Source organism: Choloepus didactylus, chromosome 4, assembly GCF_015220235.1.
Source record: "Choloepus didactylus isolate mChoDid1 chromosome 4, mChoDid1.pri, whole genome shotgun sequence".
NCBI classification, from domain to species: domain Eukaryota; kingdom Metazoa; phylum Chordata; class Mammalia; order Pilosa; family Megalonychidae; genus Choloepus; species Choloepus didactylus.
Genome location: NC_051310.1, coordinates 71,462,075 through 71,486,706, shown reverse-complemented (window position 1 = coordinate 71,486,706; position 24,632 = coordinate 71,462,075). Strand labels below are relative to the sequence as shown.

The following is a 24,632-nucleotide window of genomic DNA, read 5'->3' as shown; positions in this document are numbered from 1 at the left end:
ATTAAGTAATTAGAAAATCAGTACACATATAGTTGAATTGAATAGAACTATCAGTGTACTTGTCTGCCACTGCTAGAATTCTGCATCAATCAGTAGCAGAATATAAATTATTCCCAGGCTTACATAGAACATTCACCCAGATAGACCCAATTCTGGGCCAAATAACACACAAAAGAATAGAAATCCTACAAAATACATTCTGAGACCACAGTGGAATAAAACTAGAAATAAGTAATGGAAGGATAGATGAAAATTGCCAAATAATTGTAGATTGAACAACGCACAGGTCAGAGAATAAGTCTCAATAGAAATTTTAAAAATACCTTGAGCTAAATGAAAATGAAATTACAAATAACCAAAAATTGTGGGAGAGAATGAAAGCAGTGCTTAGATGAAAACTTATTAATTTCTAATAATTAAATACATATATTAGAAAAACAAAAAGAGGCTTTCAGTGGGTTGTCTTTTGGCCATCATAGGTTTTATATGGGTTTCTATGGGTAAAATATGATCTGTAGGTGCCTCGAATGGAATATTCTAGTGTCCATGTTCAAGCATTTTGGCAGGTTGACTTGCTTTACTTGAGGTATATGTTGCTCAGTAGTGAGCATGATTGTGGTGGTGCCTTGAAGTAATCCATTGGTCCTCTATTCTCACCCACAAAATTCTTAGAAATTTTAAGCAAAAGTCTTTTCTGAATCCTGTCTCTGTTTTCACTGTTTGCTGAATGAAGGTGTTTTTTAAGAAAAGCTCCATTTTACCACATCCCCATCTCAAATGCACTTCAGTAGAAAGTTGGATTTATGCATGCAAGTCAGTGTCCATACTGTGTGGAATACGTGAACCATAGAACCAGGAATTAAACCTAAATTTAAAGTTCGTCTAAGAACCCCTGTATTCACTTTTGTTGTTGATAACTTGAATTTGTTGATGATGAAATATATGTGGTTAAGGAGAGATCTACAGATAACTTTCCAAGATATGCAAAGGATATCCTTTGTATTTTCTATATGAAAGCCTCCATGCTATATGGCTTGGTAGCTCTCAGCTCATGAGATCATGTAGAAATGGAATGAGTTTATATGTCAGGTATACAGGCATACTTTATTACATGTATGCATACTTTATTCCATGTAATAAAGTATGTAGGCCTATTTTATTACATGTGTACCCACATACATAAATGGGAAAAGGAAATGAAATGTTGATGCAGGATAGCACCTGTGGAAGTTTGGTGTTTACTCTCCTCCCTGATATATGATATTCAAGCCTGCACTTGTTTTCTGTTTCCTTTGGTGGAGTGGGCAGGAAATGAATTCCATGTGGATGGAAATAAATTTGCCATTGCTTAATATCCAGGGATACAAGGGAATCACTGGAAAAGCTGTGGCCAAAATTTTTCAGAAGCCAGTGCATTGCTAATGAAGGCAGGTGTTATTTTGTGTGTTTTGTTTTTGTTTTTGTTTTCCCTTTGCATGAGGTACTGATACTGATATTTTCCTAAGAATGTGTATACTACAGGGAATTTTTGTCATAACACAGATGGCATGTTGAGGTTCACTTCTTGGGTATCAATACTCTTCCCCATGCTTAATGACTTGGAAATTGATAACGTAGTGTGAAGAAATGTTTTAACACATGGGCTATCCAAATGCCTAGTCCAGATGTTAAAAATTCGATCGTCTATACTATGACACCCAAAACTCATTCCTTGGAAAGATGAACAAAGTGGGTGAGACATCTCTACTATCTCATTTCATTGAACTGAAGTCCAGCATGTTGTCTCATTTCAAAGAATATATTAATGAGGTACAGCTTCCTTCTGTTCCCTTTCATGCTCCTTATTTGCTTGAAAATTTCAATTTCCGCCAGTCCTGCAGTCACTAGCAATTTTTCACATATCCATGAATAGAAGACTCTGTGTTTCTTAAGTGACAGTTTTATTTTTAGTAATATCCCATTTCACACACACCTCTCTTTATCAAATGTACTTCACAATAAATTACAGTGTTGAATTCAAATGTATGCTGAGTGAGAATGTATATTGATGATAGGGGAGCTTCCTTGGAATAGATGGCTGAGTCTTGAGTGGAGTGTGGCATGTTTCATCAACCCAATGTGGCCAAATTCTGAATATTAATGGCTGAAGGCACAGAGGTTTCCACAGGTGCAGTCCAGGGAAATATAGAGAAAGAATGCTTTTGCAGCAAGAGGAAACACCTTCAATACTTGCATATCTAAATATGCACATAGAGCATACACTTATAGGCACATACATACACACGTAATTGCTCACTGGCATACAATGATAGTTGAAGTTAATGCAGTGTTGTTTCAGTTTTAGGCTGCCAAAACGCAATATACCAGAAATGGGCTGGCTTTTAATGATGGGACTTTATTAATTTGTAGGCTTATAGTTCTGAGGCCATGAAAATAACCAAATCAAGGCACCATCAAAGATGATGCCCTCTTAAAACAGGCTGCTGGCAGTCCTGGACTCCTCTGTTAGATGGCAAGGCACATGGTGGCATCTGCGGGTCTCTCCCTTTCTTTCGAGTTTTGTTGCTTCCAGCTTCTGGCTTCAGTGGCTTCCTCTCTCAGATTGTATATCTTTTTCTGTCTCTCTGTCTCTCTCTCTCTCTGTATTCATCCTGTTTATAAAAGACTCCAGTAAGAGGATTAAGACCCACCTGGAGCATTCTTTAACTGAAATAACCTAATTAAAAGGTCCCACCTACAGTAGGTTCACACCTACAGGAATGGAATAATTTTAAGAATATAATTATGATTTTCTGTGGCTCATAAAGCCTCCAAACCATCACAAATGTATATGCAGCATGGAACCCATAGAAAATCTGGCATTGAGGGTGTTGTGTGTGATCCTGTGTATGTTTCCGAAGTATGTTTGGTTTTCTCTGCCCTTGTCAGTTAGAGTTACCAGTGAATGGATGCCACTGGGACATGAAAATTCTCTACTTACCTTAACAAATGTAGATTATTGGGAGCCTCTGTAAGCTGTGTGTGGCCCAGAAACTTTTGGAAGCCAGTAGATTGCTTGGTGGTAAGCATGTTGTTTTGCTTGCTGAATGCCCAAATGTTCTCCTCGGGAGTACATAGACCTAAAGGAAACTTTTTCTTTTAATGTCACTAATGGTCATTAAGGTCGCTAGTGGCCTGAGTCTCAGTACTCCAGGGTGCTGAAAACAGTGGGCTCAAGTGCTCTCCACACCCCAGTCTGTAGTTTTAAAACAAACACCAGGGTATAGGGACGTGCTTGGATCGATGAAGCTACCCAAACATGTGTTCCTTGGAGAACTGAACAAAGTGAGTCTGGAATCCCATCCATCTTCTCTCCTTGCACGCAGGTCCTGCACATAGACTCAGACCACGGAACATAATAATGAGGGATAACATCCATAAGTTACTTTTCTTGCCCCCACACAATGCTTGGAAATTTGGATGTCTCCATCCATCTGAGCATTGAAAAGATTTGGTTTTAGACATGGCCATGATGAGGGAAACTCTTATGGAATTGACCCTTTGATGAGGTTCCTAGATATGGTGGGTACGGATTTGGGAGGGAATGTGTCACCCCACAGTTTGCATCTATGCAGTTCACTTAATACCCATATACTCTCCAGGTACCCATCTCTAGGAGAAGTGCAGCAGGTTGATAATGGTGTGATGAGAGCAAGCGGTTAGTAATCTGTGCTAGGTTTCCTCATTGTGAGGTAATTTGTTTGCCAGTAATGATTACGATGATTGAATGGGAACCAGGGATTCAGATGTTTTGAAACCTCTTGCAAGCATTGCCAGAATGTCTTAAAACTTGTCCTACCTTGTAATTTTGAGTAACAACACCAAAATAAGATAAAAGTGCTATGGTGGCTTCTGGGCTAGATGCAGAAGAAACTTGCAATTGCTTATGAACTGATTGGATGTCATAAAAAATGGCTTATCGGCTGGTTTCTCCCCAAGTTGTCATCAGTTTCCTATAGGGTTCTGTGGGACTGATAGTTCCACACATTGGTGTCTAGAATGGAATATTCAAGTGCCCTTTAATATGAGTGTTTTGGCAGGTTGCCTTGGTTCACTTACAATATGTATTCCACAGATTTCAGCGTTATGTTTCCCTTTACTGGGTGTTGAAGTGATCCATTGGCTCGCCATTCGTTCCCACTAAACTTCTAAAAAAAACCTATGACAAAAGTGGTTTCGGAATTATGGGACTTTGAACATTTTGTTTTCTAAGTAAAGTTGTTTCTCAAAAAAATGCTCCTATTTTACCTACCTACTTATCAGGCCAGTGCCTTTCAGTGGCCATTTGATTTATCTAATCCTCTATTTCCCATAGCTGTGTGGAAACAATGATTTATGATCCCAAGAATTGAGTGCAGATTTTAATTTCATCCAAGAGTCCCTATATGTAGCTGCCTGATATTAATGATGTTGTTAACTTATCATGTTTGATTTTTTTGGTGATATATTTTGTGTGCTTAAGGTTCAATCTAGTAATATCTTGCCAACATATGCATGTGAGGTGTGCATCTTTACCGTTTCCGAATGCAAGATGCAGTGATGTATGGCGAGTCTTCCCCTCAGCTGATGAGAACCCATGTAGGAATTTGTGTTTGTTTTTTTACGTTAGGGTTCTTGTGTAAGGAATGAAGATGGTATGTTAAAGAATTTAGCTGTGTTGTTAGGTTTCCCTGCTGTAAACTCCTGGAAAATCTTTTGTTTAAAAATGCCAAATATTTGGGGATTGCCCCATTTCATTAAGAGTTAGCATGTAACATTCTGCATATTAATTAGCATTTGAAATAGGATTCTGCACTGGCTTAGTTGAGGGCATTTTATCCTCATTGTGGTGAACAAGCCTGTGTTTCAAATGAGATGTGAGATAAGTTAGAAGGATTTCTATTATGTATTCTATAGCTCTGGGATTCCTCATTTTATGCCTAAAACTTGATTGTCTGCTCATCATTGCTTTCTTTTGAAGTCTAATTTGTCTGAGATTAGTATAGCTACTCCCACTTTTTTCTGGTTGTTGTTTGCGTGAAATATCTTTTTCCAGCCTTTCACTTTCAGTCTATTTTTGTCCTTGTGTCTGAAGTGAGTTTCTTGTAGACAGCATATAGATAGGTCCTGTTTTTTAATCCATTCTGCTAGTCTGTGTCTTTTTATTGGCGAGTTTAATCCATTTACGTTTAATGTTATTACTATAAGGGCAGTAGTTTCTACTACCATTTTGTCTTTTGGAATTTATATACCATATCTTATTTTTTCCTCTTTCTCCTTTTACCTTTCCTGATAATCTTCATTTCTGCACTCTTCTCCAGCTCGCTCTCTCCTGTCTTTTCCTATCAGCCTGTAGCACTCCCTTTAGTATTTCTTTTTTTTTTTTTTTTAATTTTTTAATCATTTTTTATTGTGGAATATAACATATTTACATAGAAGTAATTATCCAAGTGTAATTTAACAAGTAGTTAGAGACCAAATTTCAAAAAATGTTATGGGTTACAGTTCCACAGTTTCAGTTATTTCCTTATTGTGAAATATATGCAAAAAGGTAAAAACCTTCAAGGTACAATTTAACAAGTAGTTATATAGGAAATTACCAAGAGTGTTATGGGTTATAGTTCCACCATTTCAGTTCTCTCTTTCTAGCTATTCTAATACAGTTAGATTTAATTTTAACTTTTATTTTGAAATTTTAGACTTACAAAAAGGACACCACTAGTTTACCCTTTACCTAGGCTCCCTAATAACATCTTATATAACCACAGAGTATGTGTCAAAACCAGGAACCTTTAGTATTTCTTGTAGTGCCGGTCTCTTATTGACAAACTCTCTCAGTGTCTGTTTGTCTGAAAATGTTTTAATCTCTCCCTCATTTTTGAAGGAAAGTTTTGCCGGATATAGAATTCTTGCTTGGCAGTTTTTCTCTTTCAGTATCTTAAATATATCATGCCACTGTCTTCTTGCCTCCATGGTTTCTTTGGAGAAATCTGTACATAGTCTTATTGACCTTCCCTTGTATGTGATGGATTGCTTTTCTCTTGCTGCTTTCAGAATCCTCTCTTTGTCTTTGACATTGGACAATCTGACCAGTAAGTGTCTTGGAGTAGGTCTATTGGGATTGTGGAGAGCCGTCTCCCGGGACGGGCATAGCGCATGCGCTGTAAACCTGCTCCAAAGTCCCCCCGCCCATCGAATGAGCCAAGATGGCGCCCATATCCTGCTTCCGCTTATGACGTGCACACTCACTATTCCTATCTGCCAATTGAGTGCATATGCGCGGCGCTAGATCATTGGTTATGAGTAGAGTACTTAAGAGTTTGCCCAAGCGAACCTCGGGGAGACAGCCCACTAGGAGCCGTACCTGACGGCCACATCGAGGCTGCTCTCCCGCGAGGCACTCTGCCCCGCGTGGAAACCTGTAACAGAGAATGCTTATCTAGCTTCAGTAAAAGACTTGCTCTCGCAACCGCCGTGTGGCTCGAGTCGTGACTTCCAGCCAGGTCAGTTTGCGTGGTCTGCATCTCTCTCTCTCTCATCCCTTGTTTCTCCCCTCGCCGGCCGGGGAACAGGGGTCGAGCGGGGCGGCGCCGGACAAGTGGTGGCCCGTACGGGGAACGCTCCTCCTCCTGCCTCGCTCTCGACGGTCCCTCTGTGAGGAGAGCAGCGCTGCGCATCGAGCTTACGGCGGACTTCCCGCGCCTGATCAACGCGAGAAGGTGAGTGTGTCTTATTACATGATAGTTAGGGCCCGTGGGTTTTCAGGTGACCCCGGGGGACTCGGAAGAGCTCTCCGAGTGACTGAAGTATAGTGCCGACTGCAATCATGGGGCAGTCCGGAAGTTCATCTCTCTTAGCTCCCTTAAAGAACCTTTTGAAACAACGGGGTATCTCGGTCAGGAAAAGCTCCCTTCAGCGTTTTCTTGATGATGTTGATACTTTTGCCCCTTGGTTTGCCTGCACCGGCAGCCTTAGCCTACCCTCTTGGATGAAGCTCGGTCGCGACATAGACCGAGCGCGCCAGACGGGCGTGTGTATGGACCCGATTCTAGTACCCATATGGGAGACCGTCCGTGCGGTCCTTGAACTAGAATCGGCTGCCGGCCTAAGCCCGTCCTCTGCCTTGCAAGAAGCACGGTGCGCGCTCCAAGAAACCCAGTCAGTTTCGTCAGCGGACGGCTCCTATAAGGGCAAACCGCCGGAGTCCAGTGACTCTGACTCAGAGTCAGATAGCGATACTGGCGAGGAGGCGGAAGCATCCCCGCTAATTGAGTGGGAGGAGCCTCCCGCCACACCCGTGCGGCCTTCCGCCCCGCCAATGTCTACCGCTGCACCCCCAGGGACACCCCAGCTCCCAACTGACGCCTTGGGCGGTCCCACCAAAGGACCTCGCCGAGAGCTCCCTCTAGTGGCCATGCCCAGTAAATGTAATTATCCTTTGCTGCCAGACCCGGAAACCCCGATGGGCCGGTCAGGGGAGGGGCAACCTTTGCCGTACCCCCCGCCCGAGTACACAGGCCCTCAGGACCCTTTGCCATTAGGTAGTGGTGGGAGACATTTCTGGAGATGGAACCCTTTCACACCTTTTGGCATGCTGGGTGGCTACCAGCCACTTGAGCCGCAGCCAGTCTCAGAAATGTACCCGGTTATTATCAATCCCCAAGGTGGCAATCAGCACGAATCATATGATTACAAACTATTGAGGGAATTGAGGCAGGCCGTCCATCAGTATGGCCCCAATGCCCCTTATACCTTGAACATGATCGAGAACCTCTCTGCTCTAAATCATACACCCGCAGATATTTTTCAGCTAGCCCGTGCTTGCTTGCCGTCAGGCCGATTCATAGATTGGAAAGCATGGTTTGAGGAGTTAGCTGAAGAGCAGGCCGCAAGGAATGCGGCGGGGAGACGTGGCGGGTGGAATGCTGACATGTTGTTGGGGAGAGGCGCCCATGCCCAGAACCAAACGGGTTTCCCACAAGAGGTCTATGCCCAGATCTTCCGCTGTTTTGTGGGTGCCTGGAAAAAGCTAACAGGTGAGGGAGAGGCTCAGGCCTCACTCAGCAATATACACCAAGGCCCCACAGAACCATTTGCGGATTTTGTAGCCAGGATGCAAACCGCAGCTGAGAGAATCTTCTCAGATCCAGGAGTAGCAGAGACTGTGGTTAAGCAAATGATTTTTGAGCAGTGCAACAAGGAGTGCAAAGTTATCCTGGCACAAAACAGAGCAAAAAATTTGACAGAGTGGGTCAGGCTCTGTAGAGATACTGGCAGCCCTTTAACTAATGCAGGTCTAGCTGCCATGCTAGCTAGCTCCCTACAGGTGGCTACAAAAAGCCCGAGAACCTTAGGGGCAAAGTCTAACGGGTGCTATGGCTGTGGCCAATCAGGGCACTTTAAGAGAGATTGTCCCAATAGACGTCAGCCCCCTGCCACTCAACGGTTTGGCGAACCAGGTGCAGTAACCAGGCCGTGTGGCCGTTGCCACAAAGGCCCTGACCCGGTGCTCAGCTGGGCCAGAGGCTCTGTTTGTGTTTTTCCCCAGGAACCAGGACGTCAACCAGTGTGGGTTCCGGAAAGACTGGTGAGAACCGTGACATCACCTGAAGAAGCCAAGGAACAGCTGTCAGAAACGCCAACGAATATACAACCTGAACCATTAGACCAAGCCTCCGACCCTGCTGATGATGGCGACGACCGACAAGACGATAATAGTAGGACTGACCACCCCGCGGTTGCCCAAAAAGAGGATCGGTAACTCTGTTCTTTGCTCTCCTATAGCAATCCTTCTAATCTGCCTTTTTCTTTTTTTAGTGGAACTGTGGTAGCGCAGGAGAGTGGTCTTTGGGGCCTGTGGCATCATCCCCCGACCCTGGCCCCATTCTCTGCTGGGTCTCCCGCCTCTCCTGTGTTTTTCACTCGTACCCTGTCTCTAGGTCTCCACCACCTGCCTTCTGACAGAAATATTTCCTCCACAAGCTTCAACGAGTACACACTGATCCTCTCTTTTGCTAACCTCTCTGTCAAGGTTGTCAACACCACAGTTGCGGCGAATGCTACTTGTGAAACTGGTAATGGCGAGTTAAGTAAGGGAGTCTTGCTTGAATTTCTTAACGTTACAGGGAAGAGCCGCCAGTCTTGTGAAGGGATCTTGAGTAAAAATGAGACTCAAAGGTGCCTTTTCCTTCCGGGGTTTGCTCCTACAGTCTGCAACCGTTCCAAAGACCCGGATGCCTCGCCGCCCCGCTATCCTAGTGTATCGCCCAAGTTATGTCTGGCTCCCCGTCAAGGCAACCGACTGGGTTGGCCCTGTTTCTCAAGTTGTTTCACTTAACAATATCCCCTTCTCTAAGTCTAGGCGTCCAAGAGGCATAGAAGAATGGCTATCGAATGCTGCCAGTGTAGCTTCCTCTTTGTTTGTCCCAACGATCGGGCAGGCTGTGCTACAAGCATGGACAGATCGGCAGCTCACCATAACGATGGAAACGGTAAATGGCTTGGTCAACCTTACCCGAGACGTGCTACGCCGCCGCAATCAGATGCTGAACTTAAATTTCCAGGCCATTCAGAAACTCCAAGCGGAGATAGATGAACTTGGACTGGAAATAGATGGACTCTGGAGAGTGCTTCAGCAAACATGTGACACCCGGTGGCTTACGGTTAAACTCTGTGTCACTCCTGTCAGGGCCAACGTGACCGGAAGCATTTCCAGAGTCTCTGATTGGCTGAAAAGGTCATATTTTCCTGAATTTGTCAATCTCTCCCAACAGGTGGAATCTAGTTTAGACACAATTGGGGGGATCAAGTTAAAACCCGTTAAAGTCGATCTCTCCGGGTTAGGCGAGGTTCTACAGAAACTATTGCACAGTGTTTCTTCCTGGTTCTCTTGGCCCAATTTAACTAATTGGATCCTCATTGCAGTGGGATTATTGGTGGGATTAGTCGTTGTTAAATCTTTGCTAGAACGCCTGTTTCAAGCGCGGCAGTACCGTGTTACCACTATGATGGCTATGTCCTCCACCTTTGATACCCCCAACAGCGACCATTCTGATGGCCATACCCCATCCTGGCCGCCTCGGGCGGGGCACTCGGGAGCGAGGTTTGTAGCTAAGCGCGCAGCTGTGTCCCGGGTATAACGGGCGACGCCAGCAGTCATAATTTTTGTCTCAGGTAGGTCCCTAAGGCAGAGTCATAGTTGTGGCCAGACTTGACTCTAGCCAATGCATAGGGACGCCTAGTGACGCCTCCGACTCTGGTTAATGCTATCCCTGCCCCCACCTTTGTCCCCCAGTTGCAAGGCAAAGCACTGCAGGGAGAGTCATGTTGTTTCCAGCTCACGGACTCTCCTGTCTCCATATGAGGTGAGCATTCTGGTCGGTGCTAGAGGCTCCGCCGCTAAATGGCTGAGACCTAGTCCAGACTCCCCAAAGCACCGGAACAAATTGTGAGCCATCTGGGTTCACGGGAGCACACTCATCACTGGGGACACTGGGTCGATATAAATAATAAAGGGGGAGATGTGGAGAGCCGTCTCCCGGGACGGGCATAGCGCATGCGCTGTAAACCTGCTCCAAAGTCCCCCCGCCCATCGAATGAGCCAAGATGGCGCCCATATCCTGCTTCCGCTTATGACGTGCACACTCACTATTCCTATCTGCCAATTGAGTGCATATGCGCGGCGCTAGATCATTGGTTATGAGTAGAGTACTTAAGAGTTTGCCCAAGCGAACCTCGGGGAGACAGCCCACTAGGAGCCGTACCTGACGGCCACATCGAGGCTGCTCTCCCGCGAGGCACTCTGCCCCGCGTGGAAACCTGTAACAGAGAATGCTTATCTAGCTTCAGTAAAAGACTTGCTCTCGCAACCGCCGTGTGGCTCGAGTCGTGACTTCCAGCCAGGTCAGTTTGCGTGGTCTGCATCTCTCTCTCTCTCATCCCTTGTTTCTCCCCTCGCCGGCCGGGGAACAGGGGTCGAGCGGGGCGGCGCCGGACATGGGATCTATTCTATTTGGGGTACATTGTACTTCTTGAATCTCTAATTTTCTGTCTTTTATAAGAGTTGGTAAATTTTCAGTGAATATGTCTTCTATTACTCTTTCTGCCCCTTTTCCCCTCTCTTCATGTTGTCACTCAGCTCCCTAAGACCCTGCTCGTATTTTTCCATTTTTTTCACCATCTGTTCTTTTGTGTGTATGAATTCAAATGACTTGTCTTCCAGTTCACTGATTCTTTCCTCTGCCTGTTGTAATATACTGTTGTGTCCCTCCATTGTGTTTTTCATCTCCTCCATTGTGGCCTTCATTCCCATGAGTTCTGCCATTTGTTTTTTCAAGTTTATGAATTCTTCTTTATGGTCATCCAGTGTCTTCTTTATATCCTTCAGCTCTTTTGCTATGTCTTCCTTCATTTCATTGAATTTATTTAGCATTAGTTGCCTCAACTCCTGTATCTCGGTTGAACTATTAGTTTGTTCCTTTGGCTGGTCCATGTTTTCGTGTTTCCTGGTATGGCTTGTTATCTTAAGTTGTCTAGGCATCTGATTTTCTTGATTGGTTTATTCTGGAGCTTGTTTTCTGTCTTTTACCTAGGGGTTTTCTTGTTGGTTGGCTCTGTTTTCTGGCCTCTGTTATTCAGTTCAGCTTATTCTAGACCTCTAACTTAGGTTCTAGTTAGTTGATCAGAATTTTTCCCCTCTTGTTTTTTTCTGTTTCTTGCTCTGCCTCTATGTAACCTTTTTGTGAGAGGGTCTCCTCAGATATGGTCGACCCTAGTCAGATTTTCCCAGTCTAGTGAGGCCGAGGTCTCACTGGGAGGGTATGGAGTTTTCCTGAGAGTGAGACCCTCCTATGAGGCCTTTAGAATTGGTGCTTTTCCTCTCCTGTCCAGCAGGTGGCACTTGCCAGCCCGCAGCTCCCCCACCAGTGTAAGGAGGTATGGAGACTTTAGTTCTCCCGGTGACTCTGATCCTGTTGGGGGCATGGCTGACTGAAGCCGGAATCTGAATTCCAGCCCCTGGGGTCTGAGTTCCCAGAAGGAGGACTACCAGTTGAGCTGGACCTCCCTCCACTCTCCCAATCCTCAGAACTCCAATTGTCTCTCAGGGGCACTATTCCCTTCTCCCTTCTCCTCTTTGGGACATCTCCGGCTAGATTCCTTGGTCAGCCTGAGTTGCCAACTAAAGACGGGGGTGGAGGCCTTCAGTAGTGAATACGGAACTCAAAGACACTGTGGGTACTCTGTCTCCCCCCAAGCCCAGCCTAGTCCCTCAACCTGAGCTTTCTGATAGAAAATAACCACATATATTACTTTTAGATTTAAAAAAAAATAGAAAAGAGAAACAAGAAAAAGGAAAAAGAAAAAAAAAAAGAGTCTCTTTTAAAAGTCTTTCCCCAGCCTGGAAGTTTTGTCAGTGTCAGAATAGAGCATTTAAAGATGTACTTTGGGCTATTGTCTGATAATTACTCTCCAACAGCTTCAATTCCATCCCTGCTGGGGGCTATTGAAATGCAAAAAGATAAGGAATCAGTGAGAAGCCAGAAGGGACAAAATGCAGGGGGAAAGAAATGGCTTTTCTGGAGCCTGGGGATGGGTGCCCGCTTTTATGTGCCCCCACTTCTTGGAGCCCAGCCCTTCTTTAGCACCCCCAGCTCCCAAAATTAGTTAATTAATTTGTTAATTAATTCTGCAGTTGAGGCTGGGTTAAGCCCCCCTTGTTGCCCTCAGCAGATTGCTGTTTTTTGGAGATTTTTTTCCCCCTTTCAGGGAGCCGGCAGCAAGACAGTCTGTGAGGTCTGGGTGGGGAGGGGCGCCAGACCCCTGGTCCAGGAAACTTACAATGTTCTCTGCATTCTCAGCTTTTCCTCCAATTCCAAACTTGCATCTGATGTGTGACTGGTTACTGGAGACCCCCAAAACACTGTTTCATATAGTTCTTGGGTAATTGCCAGCTGCTCTAGGGGAGAGACGAAATTCTGCTCCTCACCACTCCGCCATCTTGCCCCGCCCTCCCATCATTGCTTTCTGACCTACTTCATTAACTTATATATGTGTCTGTGACTGCAGCATTTAAGTCTAATAAATTTTTAGGAAGAATGTGTGTTAACATCACGTATGTTTTCATGTAAATCAGTGGCTGAAAGGTCTGCATCAAAACTTGGTTGAACTGGACAGATCGAGGATTAGAGCCATCAGTTTTGAGGAGCATGATTCCAGTTTTGAGATCTGTTAATTGTACATCAGGAATGTTTTTGTGCAAGTAGTGGAACCATAAATCCTATAACATGCCCACCTGCACAAGTGCAACATATTTATGGGTGTATCTAAGTATTGTATACACGTGCATTCATAGCTGGTGGAAAGAAATGAAATGTAGACGCAGGATGTTAAGGGAATAAAGTCCCACATTTATTCCATTCCTTCTCATCCTGAGTATCATACTCATGTTTGCATTTGTTTTTTGTACAGTTTTAGGTGTAAATGGCAGGGAACAAATGCCGTGTGAATGGAAAGCAATCCACAATGTTTAGTACCCGAAGATGTAAGGGAATCCCTGGAAGATCCATGGCCAAGAGTCTTCAAAATCTTGTACAGCGCTTGTGATGGTAGGCATTTTTTTCCTACTGCGCTGATATTCTCTCAAGAATAGGTCCACCTTCAAGGACTTCTTGTCATATCACAGATGACCTGAAGAAATTCACTCCTTGTATGTCTTTGGTCTTCTCCGTGATCAATGACTTGACACTGATAATCTAGTGTGGAGAAAGGTTCAAAGACAACTGCTATCTGAATGCCAAGCCCAGAGTTCCAAAATCCCATAGTCTATGCATGTGCGTGGATCGATGATGACACCCAAAATGCATTCCTTGGAAGTTGAACAAAATGAGTGAGAACTGTATGCCATCTCATCTCATCGAACTGAGGTCCAGCACGTTGCTTCATTCCAATGCATCTGTGAGGGAGGCACAGTTTCCTGGTGTTCTCTTTTGTGCTCCCTCTCAGTGCTACAACATTTCAGATGTCTCTAGCCCTCAGTCACGAGAAAGGTGCATTTTTCACAGGGAATAAATAGTAGGTCCCTGGGTGTGTTGGGTGGTCTCTAAGGAGAAGCCTGCCCACAGATAGCACAAGTTCTATACATTCATGCCTGTGGATCTAGTGGGGATATTGTGACAAAATTGTACAGAATGTGCAGCGATTTTAGTTCTTTACAAAGAGCACTTAGATGCTTTAGCCAAGAGGAAGGCCAGCAGGTGCAGGGTGTCAAGATTGGAGGATAAGGCCACTGAATTAGGAATGTTTTCTCAGTTTTTTTTTTTTGTTGTTGTTTTTTCATTTGGTGGGGGAAATGTGAGTGCCTATAGTGATTGGGTAGATTGAATTGGAACTAGTGATATGGACTATTGAAAACCTTTTTCAAACCCTCCAGAATCCACTGAAACAGATCCTGTCATTTTACTTCAGTACAGACATTGCAATACAATCGAACTTCTATGGGACTTATGGGGCAGATAAGAAAATAGTGAGAATTGCTCAAAAAATGATGAATGTTGTTATAAGAGCTACATATCCCAAAAAGGATCCATCCAACGAACATACATGCATACATCCATTTCTCATACACACGTGTATAGAGTACATTCATAAAGAGAAGATGTAAATGGTTTGAGATACAGCATTTAAAGCAGTTAGAAGAAGGATGTTGCCCTGTTATCCTGTGATCCTTTATGCTTTCCTTGATCGTGTGTTTGTTTTCTGCTTGTTTTGTAGTTGGAGCTGCCAACAGATGAAAGCCATTTGGATGGAAATTCTACATTTATTTTTCCAGAAAGTCCCTGGAAGCAATGTGGCCCTGAGTCTTCTGGAATCTGGTAAGTCACTCACGGCAATGGGATTTTTTGTCTAAATGTACTGCAAATCTCCAAGGAAATACATAGATAAAAAAAAAAAAAATTCCTTGTCATGTCACTAATGCCATGCTGAGATCAGCTCCGTAAGTGTCTTGCCTCTTATCTATAATCAATGTTGTGGAGGTGGATACTTAAGATTGTGACATATTTGCACTCCTGACATCTCCATAACCCAACCTTCCCTTACAACTTCTAGACTATAACAATGTGCTTGGATCGATGATGACACTCAAATATGCATTCCTTGGAAAAGCTGAACAAAATAAGTGAGAAATCCCTACTGTCTACTCTCATTGAACTGAGGTCCAGCATGCTGATTCATTATAAATTAATATACATGATTGAGAGACACACAGGGCTCCATGAGATCTCTGTTCGGCTCACACTTAGCTCTTGTCGTTGTGGATATCTCCAACTTCTGGATACTAGAAAGAATCAGTTTGACTGAGAGCCCTAGTGAGGATATATCCCTTGCTGCTTGCCTCTCAATGAAGTCCATCTTCCAGTGTACTCAGGCTCTGAGATTTTGTTGGTGGGATGTGTAAAGGCAATGTATAACATTAAAGCTTGAGTCTGTGCATACTAACCATGTCTATTGGACAGAGAGCAGTTCTTTGAGTCATTCATTTTGATGTCATTTGGTGAGGAATTTGAGTGCCAATGGAGTTTGGGTTGTATAAATGGGATTCAGTGATGGGGATGATAAACCATTTACAAGCCTTCCAAGAATCTAGTCAATAGGTGTCACACTTTGATACTCAACTGTCAACATCAAAATGAAATGGAAAGAAGGAGACAGGATCAGTTGCTCCTGAAATGATTACATGTCTTTAGAAGTTGTTGAATGGCTGGATTTTCCTCATGTTGCCATAGGTATTCTATGCATTTCTATTGATCTGGGGGTGTATAGAGGGGGACCTAGAATGTAATGTCCAGTGTTCTTGCATACAAGCATTGGTTAGATGGCTTTGGTTTTCAAATGGTGTATATTCCGTAGTACTAAGCATGATCATTCCCTTCGTAGATCTTTGAAGAGATCCCCTGGTCTTACATTGCCATATACCAATATTTCAGCAATCTTAGGCTGAAAATCTTTCTTGAATCTTACCACTCTCTGTTCACACTATGGTTACCAAGAGACTTTTTTTTTTTTTTTTTTTCTTCAAAATCAGTTCAATCCCTCCCTCTCATGGATTCAGGTGGAAGTTTGATTCATCCATGCCCCTAGTCCAAAAGGTATTTGCAATGTGCACATCAAAGTACTGGGAATTAAACATGATTTTAAATTCATCCCAGACACTTTGCTTGGTAGTTGCCTATTTCCCTTCAATTTTTGTTGCTGTTGTTATTGATATATTTCATGTAGATTAGGAGAGATCTAGCAATACCTTGCCAACTTAGGCTCAAGAGGTTAACTCCTTCATATTTTCTGAACACAAATCCTGATGATATTTGTCTCCCTTCAGATCATGAGTTGCCCTGTTGGAATGATGATTATGTTTAAGTAGGGTTCTGTTGTGCTGGCCTTACTGGGATACTGATGAAAATGTTGATGCGTGACTTAAATTTTCCTCCACTCTCATTATACTGAAGCCTGCTTCTTGTGAAACAGTCAGATATCTGTGAACTCCCTCATTTCCAGTAAGAGATTTAGCATGGACATTTTTTACACAAATGATCCAATCCCTCCAGATCCTTCTGGGCCCTGCAAGGTGTTGGTGTCTTTGTTATCATGTACAAGTGTGTGCTTCAGATTAGCTTTGGCTTTGTTAGATGGACACTCCCTATGCAGTGGTCTCGTGTTGCAGACTTGCCCCAATTCATCCCTGAGGCGTACATCACTTGTATCTATTGCTTTCCGACCAACTGTGGTTCATTTGTGATTGCATCCAAAGACATAACTACAGCCTTGAATTAAAACACATGATGAGTGAGAGTGTATGCTACTGATAGGTGTGTTTTCCTGGAATACTCTGTCCCAGCATCAGTGGGAATGTGGAGTTCTTCATCATTCTAATTTGGTTAATCTTTGGAGATTGGGAGATTGATGGTTGAAGGCATAGATTCAGTCTTTCCGTGGTTGTTTTCCATAGGAATGTAGATTAAGAATGCTTGTGCAGCAGGAAGCAACATCTTCGATACCTGCATACCTAAATGAGCACATAAAAATACATTTACAGTTACATACATACACACATAATTCCTTAGCAATATAAATAAATGATAGAAGTTAATGTAATGTGTATTCAGCATATCACCTGTGGAAAATTTGGCATTGCGGTTTTGCATGTGACCCTGTTTCTAAAGCATGGGTTTGTTTTCTCTTCCCATCTCAGGGGGAGTTGCCAATGAATGAATACCTTTGGGATGCGAAGACTATCCACTTATCTTAACACATGTAGATTACTGGGAGTCCCTGAAAGCTTTGAGGACCCAGTGACCTCTGGAAGCTGGTAGATGTCTTGGTGATAAGCATGTTGTTTTCCTTGTTAAATGGCCAGATGTTCTCCTCAGGAGTAAATAGACTTAAGGTAACTTTCTTTTCATGTCACTAATAGCATGACGATATCCACTCCCTGAGTGCCTTGCCTTTCTATCTGCTCAGTGGCCTGACTCTTGATATTCCAAGGTACTGAGAATTTGGGGCTCAAGGGCGCTCTATACCCCAGTCTGCAACTTTAAAATACTAGGGTCTAGGAATGTGCTTGAATCGATGAAGCCACCCAAATATGCATTCCTTGGGGAACCTGAACAAAATGAGTCTAAAATCCCCACCATCTTCTCCCCTTGCATGCAGTTCCTGCACATCATCTCAGTCCAGGGAACATAAGAGTAAGGGGCAACATCTGTGAATTGCTTTCATTCCCAGACAGAGTGGTTGTAAACTTGGATGGCTCATGCAAGTGGGACACTAGAAAGTTTCAATTTTACAGAATGCCGTGATGAGGGAACCTTGTCTTGAATTGGTCATTTCATGATGTCTTTATTCCCAGGAAGTTTCAAGTTTTCCAGAATGTGTGGGTGAGGATTTGGGAGGGCATGTGTGACATCACAGTTTGAGGCCATGCAGGTCACTTAATCCCCATATAGCCCTCAGCTACCCATCTCTAGAAGTGTAGCAGGTTGGTAATGTCATGACGAGAGCCTAAGGTAAGTTATTAGTAATCTTTTCCTTGGTTTTGTCATTCGGTTAGGTAAATTGTGTGCCAGTGCTGATTGTGTTGATTGAATGGAAACCAGATTCAGATGTTTTGAGACCTCTTGAAAGTATTGCCAGAATGCTGTAAAAACTGTCCTACCTTGTACCTTGAGCAGTGACATAAAAATAAAATGAAAATGCTATTTCTGGCTGCTGGGCCAGATGAAGAAGAAACTGGCAGTTGCTTATCAAATAATTGGGTATCCTTATAAGTGGCTGAACAGCTAGTTTCTCCATAAGTTGTCATAGGTTTCCTGTGGGGTTCTATGGGAATGATAGGTTCCACTCAATGTTGTTTAGAATGAAGAGTTCTAGTGTCCTTGGTTATGAGCATTTTGGCAGATTGCCCTGGTTTACCTGCAGTATGTATTCCACAGATTTCAGCATTATGTTTCCCTTCACTGGGTATTGAAGTGATCCATTGGCTCTCCATTCACTCCCATCAAACATCTAGAAAACTTGTGACAAAAGTGTTTTCTGAATCGTGGAACTTGGAACTCCGTTTCCTAAATAAAGATATTTCTCAAGAAATGCTCCCAGTTCATCTGCATCCCTATTGGACCATGCCCTTCAGTGGAGGTTTGATTTATCTAATCTTCTATTTTCCATAGTTGTGAGGAATCAACAATTTATGGAATAAAAAAATGAAAGCAGATTTTAAGTTCATCCAAAGTCTGTGGTTGTTAACTTTGTATGATGTATTTCAAGTGTTTTTGGTGCCCTCTAGGAATATCTTGCTAAGATAGGCATGGTTGGTGCACACCTTTGTATTGTCCATAAGCAAGACATGAAGATGTATGGCTGTTTCCTCCTCAGTCCATGAGCCCCTGCATAGGAATTTGGGTTTCGGTTTACATGTTAGGGTTGTTGTGTCAAGAAATGAAGATGTTACAGATGCAGGGTGTGGCTGTGTTGCTAATGTTCTCTGTGGTCAATACATGGAAATTTTATTTTTTGAGAGTGCCAAATATTGGAGGATTGCCCCATTTCAGTAAGAGACATAGCATGCACCATTCTGCATGTGTATTTACTGTGTGAAAAAGCGCTCTGTATTGGTCTAGTTGAGGGCATTTTATTCTCAGTGTCATAAACAGACCCATGCCTCATGAGATGTCAGGTAGTTTGGATGGATTTCTTATTTGGTCATCTAAAGTCAGGGATTCCCCATTCTCTGCTTGAGCTTCTATACTCTGCTGGACATTGCTGTCTGACCTAGTTCTTTCATTTCTAGTTGTGTCCAAAGTCATTGCCACAACATTTAATTCTAATCTTATTTTAGGAAGAATATATGTTAACTCTAGGTGTGCTTGCCTGCAGAGCAGTGAAAGAAGGGCAAGGGCTAAGTGTCATGTTTCTGCTTCCAAAATTGATCAAAGAGGACAGATTGAGGATGGGAGGCATTAATTTCAAGGGGTATGATTCCAGCTTTGAGATCGATAATTGTAAACCAGGAATGTTTTTGTGCAGGTGGAAGAACCTTAAGTATAACACGCCTCCTACACAAGAGCAACACATTGCATAGCTGTTAGAAGGAAATCAAAAATACACGAAGGATGGGAAAATGTGGAAATTCTGCATGCATTCCACTCATCGTCATCCTTAGTGTTGTATTCAAGTGTGCATTTTTTTTCTATACCCCTCTTAGGTGGAATTGGCAGGGAATGAATTCCATGTGAATGGAAAGCAGTTTGCCTGCGTTTAACACCTGCTGGAGATGTAAGGGATTTTCTGGAAGATCTGTGGCCTAGAGTCTTGAACATCGCTCAAGGCAGTAGGCATTATTTTTTTCCTAATGTATTGACATTCTCCCAAGAATGGGTACACATACAGGGACTTCTTATTTGTCATATCATAAATGGTGTGCTGAGATGGTCTTTGAGTGACTTTGGACTTCTCTGTGATCAATGATGGAGCCCTGATAATCGAGCATGAAGAACTGCTTGAAGACATCTGATATCCGAATGCCAAAACCAGAGTTCAAATTCCGCAGTGTGTGAATGTGCTTGGATTGATGATGACACCCAAAATGCATTCCTTGGAAGCTGAATAAAATAAGTGAGAACTCTATACCATCTCATCTCATCTCACTGAGGTCCAGCACTTGCATCATCACGAAGCATAAATGTGAGAGAGGGACAATTTTCATGTGTTTCCTTTCATGCTTCCACTCAGTGCTTGAAAATTTTAGATATCTCTAGCCCATGGTCACTAGAAAGATGCATTTTTCACAAATATGAATAGTAGGTCCTTGTTGTGATCTGTGCTCTCTGCTGGTTCTCTCCCCGCAGGTACACAGGTTCTGTGCATTGGTGCTTGTCGGGCTAGTGGGGACATTGTGACATGGTTGTATAGAAGGTGCTTTCATTTAAGTCATTTAGATAGAACAGTTAGCTGCTGAAGTCTAGGAGAAGGAAATGAGGTCCAGGGTGTCAGGATTACAGTGTCACTAAGGTGCTGGTATTAGGAATATTTTCCTAGTTCCTTTGTTTTTGGTGAGGAAATGTGAGTGTCCAAGGGAATTGGGCAGCTTGGATTTGTAGTAGGGATATGAATGTTGAAAACCTCATTCAAGCCCTCCAGAATGGACCAAAGCATTTTGCTTCAGTGTCAGCATCGCAAGAAAATCAGTCTTTTTTGGTGTTTGTGGGGAAGATAAGAAGAAAACAGAAGTGCTTAAGAAATGATGTATGTTGTCATAATTGGTTGAACAGCTGGAGTTTCTACAGATTTCCACAGGGTATCTATGCTTTCTATGGTTTATGTTGTTATGCATAGTTGTGTCTGGAATGGAAAATTCTAGTGTCTATGTGTGTAAGCCTTTTGGTGGATTGTCTTGCTTTTATTTTGACCTATATTCCAGAGAACTAACCCTGACCTTTCCTTTTTTGGAACTGATCTGATCCAGTGTCCCCGCATTGTGACCCCTTCTTCCCCCAATTTTTTAGAAACGTTAAACTAAAAGACTTGTGTGTACCTTGCTCCTATTCACAATAGATTTGCTAGGTGCAGGTGTTTTTCTAGCAGTTGCTCATTTCACATGCATCTCTATGTCAGATACACATCACAAAGATGCTTCCTACTTCCATGCAGCCCTGTCTGAAACTTAACAAAATCCCATGAATGGAATCCAGAATTTATGTTCATTCAAGAGTTGTTGTGGGGCAACTCCCTTCTTTTTGTTTTGTCGGTAACATATCATTGCTGATTTTGTTGATGATATTCATAGGACATATGGTACAAATAGCAACTTCAAGATTCATATGACATGTTGTCTCCTTTGTATTCTCCATCTCTAATCCTGATGACATTTGTATTGACCCCTCATTTCATGACAACCTGTGTTGCTATGAAGTTTTGTGTGTATACTTGTGAGGTTTTCTATGCAAGTATCAGGAGAGTGATTAAAATAGGTTGTGTGAGTTTGCCTTTGCTTTGCTGCCAAATATTGAATCCTATTGAACTTGAAAATATCAGGTACTTGGGAATTGCCCCTTTTCCAGTAAGAGACTTATCATGGACCACTCATACCTTTTACCCTGTTGTATCATTTTGGCTATGGCCCTGTAAGGAGGGGTTGACTGGGTTGTTGTGAAATAGCACATGTCTGGGATCAGGTGTGGCATTTTCAGATGCAGAACTCTTCTCCGTGGCCCAGTGTCCCCTCAGGGCCTCCACTGATCCCAGAAACATCTTTTCTTGTGGCTGTTACTTTAAGATGTTACCTGAATGTTGAAGTCAAATCCTGTGTGTGTTACAATGTAGATTAAGTATAGGTGTTTTTCTTGCAGTGCATGGTTTTAGGAGATGAAGATTTGGTATATACGATTGTTGAAACCTGGGAAAACCAAACGAATTAGTGGTTGAAGACATTTCGTTTGTTTTGCAGGTATCTGAATTTGGAGTTCAAGGATCTGTACAGTAAAAAGAATGTTTTTGTTGTAGGAGCAGCACCTGAAATAGATGTATAGCAAAAAGGACCCATACAACAATCATGTATACATGCATACATCCATGCCTTCCTACATACATATGTATATAATGCATAATTAAAGAGGAGTTATAAATGATTTGTAGGCCTACAAATTTGTAGGCCTAGCTATAAATGATTTAAGGCAGTGGAGAAATTGAGGTTTGCGCTGGTTGTTTTTAATCCTTTGCACATTTCTCAATTATGTGCTTATTTTCTTCTCACTTGTCAGGTGGAGATGCCAGTGAATGAAAGTTGTTTGGATGGAAATATCCTACATTTATTTTAACATTCAGAGATTCCAGAACATTCCTGGAAGTAACGTGGCTCTGAGTCTTCCAGAATCCGGTAGGTGGCTCATAGCAGGAAGAGATTTTTTTGTTGTTGTTAAACATACTGCTTATCAGCTAAGGAATACATAGATGTAAAAGAAACAATTTTGTGTCATGTCATTAATGCCATGCACAGATCTACCCCTTAAGTGTCTTGCCTCTTATGCATGATCAGTGATATGGCTGTGGATACTCAGGGGACTGACCTATTTGCACACCTGACCGCTCCACACTCCAGCCTGCCACTTAAACCTTCTAGACTGTAACAATGTGCTTGGGTCAGTGATGACACCCAAATATGCATTTATTGGAAAAGCTGAACAAAATAAGTGACAAATCCCTACTGTCTCCTCTCATCGAACTGAGGTCCAGCGTGTTGTCTCATTCCAAGGCAATGTAGACGAGTGAGGGACACACATGTCCCATGGGGTCTCTGCACAGCTCACACCCAACTGTTGTCATTGTGGATGTCTCCAGGCAACCAGATGCTAGAAAGTTTCAGTTTTTATGACACATGCCCTTACTGAGGCTATCCCTTGTTGCTTAGAACCTCAATGAGGTCCATCTTCCAGGAAATAGTCAGGCTCTGATTTGTATGGTGGGGATTTGTTAAGGGAATTATTACCACCCTACCTTAAGTCTTTGCAGTGTATTGATACCTTCATGTATCCTTGTGCTACCAATGTCTAGGGGTCACATATCTTTGTGTCATTGATTAGAGCATAAACTCCGGCATTTAGCATTGATTTCCTGGTTTATATCATCTGGTGAGGAATTTGAGTGCCAATGTTGTTTGTGTTGATAAATGGAATCCTTGATGCAAATGCTTGCAATCCATTTAAAAGCATTCTGAGAGTCCATTGAAAAGGTGCCATAGCTTGTTACTCAAATATGGGCATCAAAATGATATGGAATTGTTATTGGTACTGCTGGCTGCATGAAGAAGGAAAGAGGAACAGTTGCTCATGAAATGATGAGATACCTTAGTAGTTGTTTAATGGCTGGTATTTCCTCGTGCTGCCCATGGATTTTGTATGCACTTCTATAAAATAGGGAGTGTATAAAGATTGTCCTGGAATAGAATGTCCGCATTCCACGTATGCAAGCATATGGTTAGTTGGCTTTTCTTTGCATATCATGTTTCTTCCAAAGAGGTTAGCATGGTCCTTCTCTTGACAGTTCATTGAAGAGATTCCCCTGGTCTTACATTGCTGTGCACCAATATTTTAGCAAAGTTAGGTTGAGAGTCTTGCATGAATCTTGCCACTCCCTGTTCAAATTAGAATTCCCAAGAGTATGTGGTAGTGTTTTCTTTTTTTTCTCTAAAGGCCCCATATCATCACCTGGCTCCCTCTCTGTCAAGTACTTTGGTGGAATTTTGATTTTGCTGTGCATGTAAGTGCTAATAGGTGTTTGGAATGTGCAGCTCAAAGTAGCACAGAACCTGATTTTGAGTTCATCCAAGACACTCTTCGTGGTAGTTGCCTTTTTTCCTTTGGATTATTTCTGTCGATGTTATTGGTGATAATTTCACATGCATTGGGAGAGATCTAGCAATGCCTTGCCAACATATGCTTGAGAAGGTTGACTACTTGATACGTTCTGTACACAAGTCCTGATGACGTTTGTTTTGCCTCTCTTCAGCTCAGACATGCCCTATGGGTATGATGATTTGTGTTCAAGAAGGGTTCTTGTGAACTGGTCTGAGAGTGCTTCTGATGAATATTTAGATGCATGTTGTTGGTTTCCTCCACTCTCACCACATTGTTGCCCTTAGCTTATGAAACTGCCAAATAATTTGTAATTGCCCCATTTCCAGTGAGAGACTCAACCAAGACCATTTTTTTATACAAATGAATTAATCTGTAGGAATCCCTCTTGACCGTGTGAGGTGTCTGTGTAATAGTGCATGAGCACTTGCACAGGACTAGGATTGGCTTTGTTACATCGACACTTTATGTTCAGTGGCTTAGTGTGAAGGAGGGGCCCCAATTCCTTCCTCAAACATTCTTCACTAGTCTTTGTTCCTTTTCAACCAATCCTGGTTCATTTCTGATTTTTGTCCAAAGGCATTACCACAACTTTGAATTCACACACCTGATGAAAGAGAGTGTATGTTACTGATAGGTATGGTTTCCTGGAATACACTTGCTGAGTGTCATGTGGTATGTGTGGTTCTTCAAATCCTAATTTGGTCAGTCTCTGGA

The 24,632-nt window shown here is 42.8% G+C and overlaps 1 long non-coding RNA gene, 6 other non-coding genes and 1 pseudogene across 7 annotated transcripts in view; all 8 read left to right on the top strand.

Annotated features, from left to right (window-relative positions):
• Positions 1–1,685: 1,685 nt before the first annotated feature.
• Positions 1,686–1,773, top strand: LOC119533651 (annotated as a pseudogene).
• A 1,503-nt stretch (positions 1,774–3,276) lies between these two features.
• On the top strand, positions 3,277–3,369 carry LOC119533650. The gene has a single exon (XR_005216771.1). It is a non-coding gene; the product is annotated as a small nucleolar RNA SNORD116 (small nucleolar RNA).
• Positions 3,370–9,467: 6,098 nt separating this feature from the next.
• LOC119531514 overlaps positions 9,468–24,632 on the top strand; it is a 103,354-nt gene continuing 88,189 nt past the window's right edge. The window contains exons 1-6 of the long non-coding RNA XR_005216323.1: positions 9,468–9,509; positions 13,486–13,622; positions 14,788–14,888; positions 17,264–18,705; positions 19,772–20,250; positions 22,326–22,441. This is a non-coding gene — a long non-coding RNA (uncharacterized LOC119531514). The remainder of the gene's footprint in view (positions 9,510–13,485; positions 13,623–14,787; positions 14,889–17,263; positions 18,706–19,771; positions 20,251–22,325; positions 22,442–24,632) is intronic.
• Positions 13,854–13,944, top strand: LOC119533640. The gene has a single exon (XR_005216761.1). It is a non-coding gene; the product is annotated as a small nucleolar RNA SNORD116 (small nucleolar RNA).
• LOC119533637 lies at positions 15,141–15,234 on the top strand. The gene has a single exon (XR_005216758.1). It is a non-coding gene; the product is annotated as a small nucleolar RNA SNORD116 (small nucleolar RNA).
• Positions 17,635–17,727, top strand: LOC119533652. The gene has a single exon (XR_005216772.1). It is a non-coding gene; the product is annotated as a small nucleolar RNA SNORD116 (small nucleolar RNA).
• Positions 20,132–20,222, top strand: LOC119533646. Its single transcript, XR_005216767.1, has one exon. It is a non-coding gene; the product is annotated as a small nucleolar RNA SNORD116 (small nucleolar RNA).
• On the top strand, positions 22,702–22,795 carry LOC119533641. The gene has a single exon (XR_005216762.1). It is a non-coding gene; the product is annotated as a small nucleolar RNA SNORD116 (small nucleolar RNA).